At 36.6% G+C, this 13,915-nt stretch overlaps 1 pseudogene; it reads left to right on the top strand.

The window, feature by feature from the left end:
- Positions 1-623: 623 nt before the first annotated feature.
- Positions 624-1,006, top strand: LOC115306053 (annotated as a pseudogene).
- The last annotated feature ends 12,909 nt before the right edge of the window (positions 1,007-13,915 follow it).

Genomic DNA, 13,915 nt, shown 5'->3' on the forward strand with positions numbered 1-13,915 from the left:
CAAATGACACCTTGGATAAAGGGCTTGTATCCAAAATCTATAAGGAACTTACCAACTCCACACCTTACAAACAAAAGTGAAAGAGATGGGCAGAAGACATGAATAGACACTTCTCCAAAGAGGACATCTAGATGGCCAAAAGACACATGAAATGATGCTCAACATCATGCATCATTAGGGAAATACAAATCAAAACCACACTGAGATACCACCTCATGCCAGTTAGAGTGGGTAAAATGATACCCTGCAGGTATCTTTAGGTCTAAAATGTGTCTCGTGTAAGCAGCATACAGATCGCTGATTTTCATTCCCTATGTCACCCTACATCTTTTGATTAGAGCATTTAGCCCATTTTCATTCAAAGTAATCATTGATAGATATGTATTTATAGTCATTATGTTACTTGCTTTTCGTTGTTTTAGTAATTTTTCTGATTCTTTCTTGTGTCTCTTTCATGGTTTCCTGGTTTTCTTTAGTGATATACTTAGTTCCTTACTTTATTGTTCATATATTTATTACTTTTTTTTAATTTGATTTGTGATTAACCTCAGATTCAAATATAACATCTTCTGCATATAGCAGTATGTGCATCAGTGCACCGGGTCAGGGGTCAGCCTGCAAAGATGGCAGCTACAGTGATCTGCTGGCTGCTGGGCTGGAGGGGTCAAGCTGCCCTGAGACTGCTCCAGGGCGCCAGGTGTCTAGGGATGTGGACTTCACCGACTGGGGAGATGATTACGCACGCTGGCCAGGTTTATGGTGATAAACTATAGGAAAATTAGATTTGTAGGTCGACAGAATGTGGTGAATAAAAACATTGCCATTGACTTGATACCTGAGCAGCCTGTGAGTGGAGATGACAGTCGTGTGGTTGCAGGTGATGGTGATGGGGGAAGAGGGGATGGATTTTGGCCACCCAAAATTGTACATAAACCTGGATAAAGAAACAAAAACCGGGACGTGTGGCTACTGCAGACTGCAGTTCAGGCAGCAGCAGCATCACTAGGATGGCCATGTAGGTGAGTCTGCATAAACACAAAGCAGTGGAGAGACTGGTGCTGCACGCCACAGCAAGAGCCACCATTTGAATAAAGAGCATAAAGAGCATTGTGACTCAGGAAAAAAAAATAAGGGAGGCATCTGTCATGCTAATGGTTGCCAAAATAAAGCCGGGGTAGCCATGCATATATCAGACAACCTAGACTTTAAAATAAAGACTGTAACAAGAGATGAAGAAGGGCACAAATAATAATTAAGGGGTCTATCCACCAAGAAAACATAACAATTGTAAACATTTATGCCCCAAATGTGAAAGTACCCAAATATACAAGTCAATTAATCACAAACTTAGAGAAGCTCAATAATAATAATCCCATAATAGTAGGGGACTTAAACACCCCAATTACAGCAATGGGCACATCTTCTAAACAGAAAATCAACAAGGAAACAATGGTTTTGAATGACACACTGGACTAGATGGATTTAACAGATAATATTCAGAACATTTCATCCTATAGCAGAAGAATACACACTCTTCTCCAGTGCACATGGAGCATTCTCCAGAATAGATCACATACTGGGTCACATCAGCCCTCAAGAAGTACAAAAAGATCAAGATCATACAATGCATATTTTCAGACCAAAACACTATGAAACTCAAAATCAACCACAAGAAAAAATCTGGAAAAATAACAAATACTTGGAGACTAAAGACCATCCTACTAAAGAATGAATTGGCTAACCAAGAAGTTAGAGGAAATTAAAAGGTACATACAAGACAATGAAAATGATAACACCACAGCCCCAAACCTCTGTGATTATGGAAGGGTGGTCATAAGAAGGAAATATATAGTGATACAGTCCTCCTTACAGTAGGAAGAAGGGTCTGAGATACACAACCTAACCATACACCTTTAAGAACTGGAAAAAGAACAGCAAATAAAATCCAAAATCAATAGAAGACAGGAAATAATAAAGATTAGTACAGAAATCAATGCTATCAACTCCAGAAAAAACCAGAACCAAAAATAAAAAACAAAAAACACAGTAGAGCAAACCAATGAAACCAGAATTCTTTGAAAGCATTATTTGAAAGCTTTAACAAGATTGATAAACACCTGGCCAGTTTGATCAAAAGAAAAAGGAAAGTACCCAAATAAATAAAATAAAGGATGAAAGAGGAAAGATCACAACGAACACAGCAGAAATATAAATAGTAATAAGAGACTATTATGAACAATTATACACCAATAAAATGGGCAATCTGGAAGAAATGGACAAATTCCTAGAAACATATAAATTACTAGAACTGAAACAGAAAGAAATAGAAAATTTGAACAGACCCATAACCAGTAAAGAAATCAAATTAGTAATCAAAAATCTCCCAACAGACAAGAGTCCATGACCTGATGGCTTTACAGGGGAATTCTCTCAAATATTTAAAGAACAGTTAACACCTATTCTCTTGGAGGTGTTCCAAAAAATAGAAATGGAAAGAAAAATTCCAAACTCTTTCTATGAAGCCACCATTACCTTGATTCCAAAACCAAAGACCCCACTAAAAAGAACTAAGGCCCAATTTCCCTGATAAACATGGATGCAAAAATCCTCAACAAGATATTAGCCAACCAGATCTAACAATACACTGAAAACATTATTCACCACAACAAGTGGGATTTATACCTAGAATGCAGGGCTGGTTCAATACTCACAAAACAATCAGTATGATACATCACATCAGTAAAAGGAAGGACAGGAACCACATAATCTTCTCAATAGATGCAGAGAAAGCATTTGAAAAAATTCAGCATCCTTTCTTGATAAAAACACTCAAGAAAGTATGGAAAGAAGAATCATACCTCAAGATCATAAAAGACATATATGAAAGACCCAATGCTAATATCATCTTCAATGGGGGAAAACCTGAGAGCTTTCCCCTAAGGTCAGGAATAAGACAGGGATGTCCAATCTCGCCACTGTTATTCAACATAGTATTGGAAGTTTTAGCCTCAAGAATCAGCACAAAATAAAAGGCATCCAAACTGGCCAGAAGGAGGGCAGATTTTCACTCTTCGCAGATGATGTGATACTCTATATTGAAAACCTAAAAGTTTTCACTAAAAAACTGTTAGAACTGATCCATGAATACAACAAAGTCTCAGGATATAGAAGCAATGTACAGAAATTGGTTGCATTCCTATATACCAATAATAAAGCAACAGATAGAAATCAAGGAATCGATCCCATTTACAACTGTAACAAAAGCCATAAAATACAAATAAATATAACCAACGAGGTGAAAATTTTATACACTGAAAACTATATAAAGCTTATGAAATAAATTGAAGAAGACAAAAAAAGGCGGGGGTGGTGGTGGTGGTGGGTATTCTATGCTCCTGGACTGGAAGAACAAATATTGTTAAAATGTCAATACTACACAAAGCAATCTACATATTCAAAGCAATCTACAATTCTTCACAGAGTTAGAAGAAACAATTCTAAAATTTGTATGAAGCTAGAAAAGACAAATACAATAGCCAAAAATAAATAGCCAAAACAATCTTGAAAAAGGAAACCAAAGTTGGAGGCATCACAATCATGTACTTCAAACTGTATTACAAAGCTGTAATCTTCAAGACTATGTGGTACTGGCACAAAAACGGACACTCAGATCAATGGCACAGAATAAAGAATCCAGAAATGGACCCAGAAACAATGACAAACTAATTTTGGCAAAGCAGGAAAAAATACTCAATGGAATAAGATAGTCTCTTCAGCAAATGGTGCTTGGAAAACTGGACAGCGACATGCAGAAAAATGAACCTGGACCGCTTTTTTTAATGTTTATTCATTTTTGAGAGACAGAGAGAGATAGAGCGTGAGTGGGAGAGGGGCAGAGAGAGAAGGAGATGAAGAATCTGAAGCCTACTCCAGGCTCTGAGCCGTCAGCAAAGAACCCAACTTGGGACTCAAACTCGGATCATGACCTGAGCTGAAGTCACACGCTCAACCAATTAATCTACCCAGGTGCCCCAAAATCTGGACCACTGTCTTACACCATACACAAAAACAAACTCAAAATGGGTGAAAGACCTAAATGTAAGACAGGAAGCCATCAAAATACTAGAGGAGAAAGCAAGCAAAAACCTCTTTGACCTCACCCACGGCAACTTCTTTCTCAACCCATCTCCAGAGACAAAGGAAACAAAAGCAAAAATGAACTTGGGCCTCATCAAAATAAAAACCTCTCCACAGTGAAGGAAACAATCAGCAAACCTAAAGGCAACAGAGAGAATGGGAGAAAATATTTGCAAACGACATGTCAGATAAAAGGTTAGTATCCAAAATCTATAAAGAACTTATCAAACAACACACACACACACAAACAAATAATCCAGTGAAGAACTGGGCAAAAGACATGAATAGACACTTCTCCAAAGAAGACATCCAGATGGCCAAACGACGCATGAAAAAATGCTCAACATCACTCATCATCAGGGAAATACAAATCAAAATCACAATGAGATACCACCTTACACCTGTCATAATGGCCAACATTAACAACTCAGCCAACAACAGATGTTGGCAAGGCTGAGGAGAAAGAAGATCTCTTTTGTGCTGCTGGTGGGAATGCAAATCGGTGCAGTCACTCTGGAAAACAGTATGGAGGTTCCTCAAAAAATTAAAAACAGAACTACCCTACAATCCAGGAATTGCACTATTAGATATTTATCCAAGTGATACAGGTTTGTTGTTTCTAAGGGGCACATGCATCCCAATGTTTATAGCAGTACTATTCGACAATAGCCAAAGTATGGAAATAGCCCAAATGTCCATCAATGGGTGAATGGATAAAGATGATGCAGTATATGGGTAAGGGGCATTAAGGAATCTACTCCTAAAATCATTGCTGCACTATATGCTAGCTAACTTGGATGTAAATTAAAATTAAAATACTGAGACCATCTCATTTTCCCAGTCAATATTTTTGGAGAAATCCTTTACTTCAGTGATCACCTGTGTGTTTCTGTCTGTTTCACTCTTCTCTCTGTGATCAGGGCTCCCAGCCCTCCATAGCACGCAAGATTCTTTTCTCCTCCAAATCGCATCCTGCTTCACCTACCTTTCATGATGTGGCCTCTCCCCTCCCTCTAGTTGTGCTGTTTTTTCTCTCAGTCTTCAGATCAGTATGTTGGGTGTTCAGAATGATTTGGTATTTATATAGCTGTGTTAAAGGGATGAGACAACCATAGGGTCTTCCTTCTACTCCACTATCTTAACTCTCTCTCCCCTCTGTTTTTGGATGAAATTTTCCATACATATTGTTCGATCCATCTCGTCCAATGTGTCATTCAAAGCATTGCTTTTGCTGGAGGCTCCACGTGCCTCCTGAATCTAGATATCAGTTCCTACCCACAATTAGGGCAGCTTTTAGCTATCATTTCTTTAAATAAGTTTTCATTGCTCTTCTCTCATTGTTCTCCTTCTAGAATCCCTATAATGCAAATGTTATTTAGGTTGATGATGATACTGAATTCCCTTAACCTATTCTCATATTTTTATTATTCTTTTTTTTCTTTTTCCTATTCCATTTAGTTCCTTTACATTGCCCTGTCTTACAGACTGCTGAACCATTTTCTGCCTTCTCTAATATACTGTTGATTCCTTCTGTGTATTTTTAAAATTTCTGTTGTTGATTTATCTCTGACTGGTTCTTTTTTATGTTTTTATCTCTTTGTACTTTTATCTCACTGAGATCATCAACTCTTTTCATAAGTCCAGTGATCATCTTTGTGACCATTACTTTACATTTTTTTATGAAGCATATTGCTTATCTCTATTTCACTTGACTCTTTGCTTGTTTTTTTTCCCCTTGCTTTTTCATTTGAAACATATTGCTGTCTTTTTATTTTGTCTCACTTTCCATGTTTGTTCCTATGTGTTGGGAAAGTCAGTTATGTCTCCTAATCTTGAAAACAGTGGCCTTATGAAGAAAAGATATTATAGTGCGCTATAGCACCATGCCCCCTATTCACCAGAACCAGGTGTTTCAGGGGGGTTTCCCCATGTGGGTTGTTTGTGTCATACTGCTGTGGTTAAGCTGTGATTACCTTAAGTTAAGTTAGCTGAAGTGGCCTACTTTTTCCCAGACAGGGTTGGATTCTGTGCTGTTAAGAGGTCAGTCTTGGGTTGCCACAACATTATAGTTGGGCAGTGTCAGCAATCAGACCAGATGTCTGCCCTCAGCTCTTTTTCCAGGCCTACAGTTGCTACAAAATGTAGGATGCTCTCCCTTTCTTGTCCCCTGAGAGGCTTTTGTTTATTGGCACAGTCAGAAGCTTGACCAGATGCCTGATGGTCAGCAGATGCACTAATGGGCAGTCCTGGCTATAAGGGTCAGTTGCTGGGATTGTGGACACACAGGTGTGTGTGGTTATCATCATTTCTTCCCATGTCAGGGGTTAATTTTGAATAGTGTATGTCCTTTCCAGGGTTGCTTGCAGATGTATCATGTCAGAGACTACTTTGGGGGGATACCTTCTGAGTGAGGTGGGTGGATGTAATGGGTCCACAGGAAAATATGTGGGTGGGACAGGCAGTGCTGTCAAATTAGAAAGAAAGTGTTCACAGTGGTTCCCTCAAGTGTTTGGCTACCGAGGCTGGAAGGCTGGGGGGAGAAATGATACCTGCAAGCTCTTTTTTTTTTTATTGCAGAAGTCTCCTAAAGATCTCTTCCCCTCCAGCACACATTCTGAGATTAGTAAATGAATCTTCATATATACCCCTGGCACTTTTCAAACTGTTGCTTCTATGCTTATGTGGTGAGGTTATTTATTATGCTGGCTCTTTTTTTTTTAAATGTTTAACATTTATTTATTATTGAGAAACAGAGAGAGACAGAGCATGAATAGGGGAGGGACAGAGAGAAGGGGAGACACAGAATCCGAAGTAGACTCCAGGCTCTGAGCTGTCAGCACAGAGCCCGTCATGGGGCTCGAACCCACAAACTGCGAGATCATAACCTGAGCTGGAGTTGGATACTTAACTGACTGAGCCACCCAGGAGCCCTTATGCTGGCTCATTAAGGGCAGAGAATCAGTTGCCTGTTGCCCTCTGGTTCTCCCAGAACTAAGCCTGATAATTTTGAAAGTACCTGGCATTAGGTCCCAAGCCCTACCACTTTTTAAAGTCAGATGTTATGGGAAGTCATCTTCCCAGTACAATCCCCTGTACCTGGCATGACTGGTAGAGTCCGATCCTTATCTCTTCTCTATGATTATGGTATCCGTCCTGTTTGTGGTTACCTAATTGGAGATTTGGTTCCCAACCATATCTCTGCCCTTCCTATCCTTTTCAGTGTGGCTTCCTTTCTACTATTAACTGTGGAATGTCTGTTCGGCCAGTCTTTGGTTGTTTCAGAGTTAGTTGCACTGATGTAGCGGTTATCTCAGTGTATCTTTGGGATAAGGTAAGCTCAGAAGCCTCCTACCCTGCCATCTTCCTAGAATCCTCTAATTAGATATGGATTTAAATTTATCCTTAACTTCATATTTTGCTTAGATCCTTAATGTGATGAAATGCATTGTTAGGATCCAGAGCTGTGTTCAAGGTTTTGTCTTGACAGTTACAAACTGTGCAGTCTTGGTAGCCAGTTAATCTACACAAGATTTAATGAAATAGAATGTTTTTAATGAAAATCAGGGTAAAAGTTAACACTTACTTGAATGGTTATTGTATGGGCTAGAAATAATATATGTAAATTGCTTTGCACAGTGCCCAAATGTTTGGGTAAATTCATTATCAAGCCAGAACAAGTAATTGAAAAAAAATCCTCATTTTCCACATACAACAGGAAACAGATCTATCCACAAAACTCATTAATCAATTCTATTTGAGAAGATAACAAAAATATAATAAAGAATTTAAAGCTAACTTCAAATTATGTTTTCAGAAATTTATTCAACCTATAGTCTCTTAAATGTTGGTTTATGGTCTCTTGCATTTAGCTTACAAATTATAGTATAATTTGTAAAAATATATATAGCAAATCTTATTAACCAATAACTATGCTGAGGTCCTAGCATATTATCATGTATTGGAATATTGTATACTCGTAAAAGGTCTTGTATTTCCCACAAGTAAAAACTAATTTCTGATAAAATCTGTAGTTTTATATTTATTATGAGTTTAGGTTTGATGACCTTAAAACCTTGCTTATTAAAACAAAGCACTTTGTCTAACTTTCTACTGTCAATATTTTCCTTCATACATCTTTAGGTGGAATATTTTGATGACAAAATTTCTCCCTCATTTCCCTTAAGGATTTACTATTTTTATTGGTTATGAGGATCATACTTCACTTTTGCTCTTTTTCTTTTTCTTTGCTTTGTGACTGTCCTCTATTCTACCACTTCCTTGTGTCCTTTCATGCTTAATTTTCTATACTGTTTTCTTTTGTTTCTATACCAAAACAGACCTTTTATAGCACTTTCTGTACTCAATTTATCTACTTTTGCCCTTTGGCATTGCACTATTTTCCTTAAAGATTTCCTTAAAATTAAAAAATTATTACACAAATATATTGTCATTATTCAGACTGTCCATCTAGACTGAAATCACCCAAGACCAGATGTTACCATCTTCAGAATTTGTCTGTAATCTGTTTTTATAATTAACCTCTGAGCTTCAATTTCTCACTACACTGTGGCTGCCTGCACCTTCCCTCTCAATCATTCCAGCTACACTAAGGCTCAATTTGATATTATTATTCATCTTTCTAATTCTTCCTTAAGATGTGGTACACCATTCCTTCTTAAGGCACAGCCCAAAGGCCCTGCTCTTCAAGAAATTTTGGCTTCTTCAATTCTGACAGTATGAAATTTGATCTACGTTTTGCATTCAGTGTAATTTTATATTCCAGTAATTATCTATTTCTGAGAACCACCAGCTTTTACTGCTTCTTCTCCCTACCTCAATCTATCAATTTATTTCTTCTGTATGAAACATGATTTCTCTCTCTAAGATTAATCCCATGTGCTTCTGGATCTTGAGGTAGTTTTAAAACATGTCTGCAAATGTTTTAACATTCCTCCTACAAGGATTCCTCTCTCCTTGAATTTGGGCAGTCTTTGTGATTCACTTCTAATATGTTAGATGAGAAGCAGAATAACTTCTAAGGCTAGATTAGAAAAGGCAACTCAGTTCCTGCCTATTTGCTTTTCTTGAGACACAGGTCTTGGGAGCCCTGAATTGACATATGAGAAGTCTGGCTACCTAAAGTTTCTGGATAGAGAGAATACATATAGAAGCCATAGACATGGAAATGCCCAAGAAACTCTAGCTGTTCCAGCCTCTAATAGTTTGAGTCTTTCCAGTGTCAATTACCAAGCATGTTAGTGAACAAAAACTTCAGATGATTCCAGCTTTTGAGCTCCTTCAAGTGACTAAGTGGAGCAGAAACTAGGTATCTACACTGAGTTCTGCCCACTACAGATTTGTGAGCAGAGTAATATACCCTGTTAATTCCAACTGCTTCATTAATCTGAACTTTAATCTCTTACTTCTCAGCTCAGAGATCATACTGGTCTGCTTGGTGTAACTTTCCAATGCCATACTGTGAATTTATCTTCATGGAGAATGTGTGGGCGAATATGGTGTTGCCATGTGCCTCCTTTTTCTTCCTCACAAATCGAAACCCTGTCTTTTTTAGAATTGTGTACAGCAGGAATATGAGTTCACTATCTGTTACTCCACTATGACAGGAAGCAGGGCTTTTATTAAGACAAATTCATAAAACATTCATTTACTTTAATGAAGATAAAATTCAAAGGCAGAAAACACCTGCTGGGAGAAAAATAGTTATTTCATGGAGTCTTTTTAGTTATTACAGGAGAATGCAGGAAATAGTTCTTGATAATTTTAATCACATAAAAACTTTATTCATCCTGCTTCACTCCTGAAAAGTTGCAATAGATAAAGAGTGGAAATTAATTTTTCCCCTTAAGAGATTTGAAAAACTGTATTTTGAGAATTTACTAACATATAAAGTTCACCTTGACATTTTTTGAGCTGTTTAACATTTTATGATCTTTTCATGTAAATTTTTAATATATAGTTTTTTAATCTCTGTGGCTGAAGAGTGATGAAAAATTATAGATACATTGTCACTTTTCTACAAAATATTTAGAAACATTTTGTTTGGAACCTTTTCCATTTTATATATAACTCAAAGTTATTGCTTAGCTTTCTTTGGAATGGCTTTCTGATTTTAATTGCTACTAAACTAATTTTGCTTTTAGGAACTGTTTTGCTGTTATAATTGTAACCTATTAGTTATATGCTAAACAACCAAGGTGGCACATAGCTACTCTAAATTCTGTACAGCAATTACGCTAGTTGGAAACCATAGCTCAGGAAATATGGGCTGTTAAATGAAAATTAACTAAATAAGAGTCAAAACTAGCCATTTTAATCAAGGTATACATCAAATTTCCAGACTGACAGGATGAGGCAAAGAGTATAGAATGTTTTATCATCATGAAATACAACTTGAGGAAAATATCTCTTTAGTAATTATTACTAGTATACTGATGCATTTTGAAATATAGTACTACAAATGGCCAGATTTCATTCTTTCTCATTGCCATATAGTACTCTATTGTGTATATATACCACATCTTCTTTTGTAGTGGATGGGCCTTGAGGGTGTCATGCTAAGTGAAACAAGTCAGGCAGAAAAGGACAGATACCATATGTTTGCACTCATAGGTCTAACAGGAGAAACCTAACAGAGGACCATAGGGAGGGGAAGGGGGAAAGAGAGTTGCGGAGAGAGAGGGACACAAATCATGAGAGACTATTTAATACTGAAAATGAACCGAGGGCTGAAGGTGGAGGGGGAATAGGAAAGGGGGTGATGGTCATGGAGGGGGGGCACTTGTGGGGAGAAGCACTGGGTGTTATATAGAAACCAATTTAACAATAAACTATTATTAAAAAAAAGAAAAAAGAAAAATAGTACTAAATGCCCTAAAAATGAAAGAAAAAACAAAACAAAATAAAACAGTCAAGAGGTAACCAACCACATAAAAATAAAAATAATACTTTTTAAAAGAAATATAATAGAAAATGCAAAGAATGGTATCTGGAAGACCAGCATAATGAATCTCCTATTTTAGATTAAATGTTAGAGAAAGGCTTCTCCTATGATGTGTACTTCGACAAAGCAATTGTTTCTGGGGTGCTAGTTATGAGACATATCTTACTTTTGTGTGGAGAAAAACGTCTCCAGTGAATGGGGCTGGAATTCTAATCATTAAACACCTGCTTCTATGAGGAGGGTAAATTCTGAAGGCCCTTCTGCTACAAATCAACTATATTTTAAATTAGAAAAATACTTTTCTAATGAATTGCTTGACTCAGATGAGTTAAGGAAAATCTCCAAGAATCACTTCCTAAATAGACAAACAAATATTTAAATAAATCTATGAGTTTAGGCTGACGTAGGGGCAGTAAGCAGTAATTGGAGAACAAATTGGAAAAGTGAATTTTCCCTGAAAGAAAATGCTTATATTAGTGAAGCAATAAAAGGTTAAATTATCTGTCTGTTGAAAGATAGAAACTCTTATATTCACTTATTAGAATGTTTAACATTAGCTCAGCTGATTCCAGGTTGACAGCACATCTTGGCTCTTGGTAGAAACCGATGTAAACCCTTTCTGAAACATAGCAACTTCTGTTAAGACTACAGGATTTTTGTAGATTACACTCAAGCAAATTTAGCTTACAATCAAGATAAACAAATATACTAAAAAAAGAAGCCTTCATGACTAAAATTTAGCAAAACTACAAGGAGATTTCCCCAAGGATATCAGATGTTGAAATTGTCAAACAGAATACAATATAACTATAAATGAAATATTTAAATATATTTTAAAAGAGTAAAAAACATAAAAGCACATAGAAACTTCAAAAATTATGAAGAGGATTTGAATAAGAATTCAAATATAAGTTGTTGGTATTGTGTACACCCAAAACTAATATTATACTGTATGTTAACTAATGAGTTTAAATGAAAACTTTTCAAAAATAGAGCAAAACAGAGAAAAGTCAAATTTTTAAAATCAGTTTGTATAGGTTTTTTAATTATTTTTTTTACATTTATTTATTTTTGAGAGACAGAGCATGAACAGGGAAGGGGCAGAGAGAGAAAGAGATACAGATCTGAAGCAGCTCTAGGCTCTGAGCTAGCGGTCAGCACAGAGCCTGATGCAGAGCTCGAACCCACAAACCCACATGACCTGAGGTGAAGTCAGATGATCAACCAACTGAGCCACCTAAGCACCCCTAATCAATGTATAGTTTAAATAGCAGATCACACCATTGTAGTGAATTGAAATGAATTATTCAGAATATAATACAGAGAATGACAAAAAATGGAAATATAAAAGAAAGTTTTAGAAATATGGAGAACTGAATAAGGTGTAATGTAAGTTAAACAAACTGCCAAAAAAATGAGAATAGAGAAAATGGGAGAGGCAATACAGTTGACTCTTGAACAACATGGGGGTTAAGTGTTCCAACTGCACATAACTTTTGATTTCCCCCAAAACTTATTTACTATATAGCCTACTGTTGACCAGAAGCCTTACTGATAACATAGTCAATTAACACATATTTTGTATGTTATACATATCATTTACTATATTCTTTCAATAAAGTAAGCTAGAGAAAATAAAAACACTACTAAAATTATAAGAGAAAAATACATTTACAGTACAGTACTGTATTTATTTTAAAAATCCAAATATACATGGACCTGTGCAGCTCAAACTCATATTGTCTAAGGGATCACTGTATATGTAGAGACAATGGCTGAAAATAATTTTGTGGCATATTGGCATTTACCCCTAAGATAAACAAAATAAATGCCAAACAAGATAAATTAGAAAAAATTCTATATCTTCACACTTTGTGTGTGATGAAGCAACATAAAACTGAAGAGCAGTTTTTCAAAGCATCCACAAAAGCAAGGTGCATCATCTATAATGAAAGGACGACAAAGGAAGCCATAAGATAAAGGAAAGATAAAGCCATAAAGATAATGTTAAAGGGAAGAAAGAAAGAAATGACCATAGACAGAGGTAGGAAACTGAAAAATAAATGGCACTCAATTTGTAGACCTGTAGATAAACACTGCCTGTATGAAATAATAAAAATAGTGGTTTTATTCATAGGTTAAGAAAGGAACAGAACAAAAGAAAAATGAGATGTTAGTTGGGAAGAGTGATATTAAAATGTTCTAGAGCAGTGCTTCCAGCTTCATTCAATTGAAAATAGATAACAATAAGTAGATTCTCAATTAGTGGAGATTGTAGTCTCTCTGAAGTAGCTTATACTTTATTTTTAAGGTTTTTTTTTCCTATTTATTTTTTTCTTCTTTTTCCGTTCTTTTCTTTTTTTAAAAAAAACAGTTTATTGTCAGATTGGTTTCCATATAACACCCAGTCCTCTTCCTCACAAGTGCCTTCCTCCATCACCACCACCTCTTTCCCCCACCCCCTTCTCCTTCAACCCTCAGTTCGTTTTCAGTATTCAATAGTCTCTCAAGTTTTGCGTCCCTCTCTCTCCCCAACTCTCTTTCCCTCTTCCCCTCCCCTTGGTCCTCCATTAGGTCTCCTGTTCTCCTGTGAGACCTATGAGTGCAAACATATGGTATCTGTCCTTCTCTGCCTGGCTTATTTCGCTTAGCATGACACCCTCGAGGTCCATCCACTTGCTACAAATGTCCAGATTTCATTCTTTCTCATTGCCATGTATTACTCCATTGTGTGTGTGTGTGTGTGTGTGTGTGTGTGTGTGTGTATGTGTGTATATATATATACACACATACACACACACACACACACACACACAC

Source organism: Suricata suricatta, chromosome 11, assembly GCF_006229205.1.
Source record: "Suricata suricatta isolate VVHF042 chromosome 11, meerkat_22Aug2017_6uvM2_HiC, whole genome shotgun sequence".
NCBI classification, from domain to species: Eukaryota; Metazoa; Chordata; class Mammalia; order Carnivora; family Herpestidae; genus Suricata; species Suricata suricatta.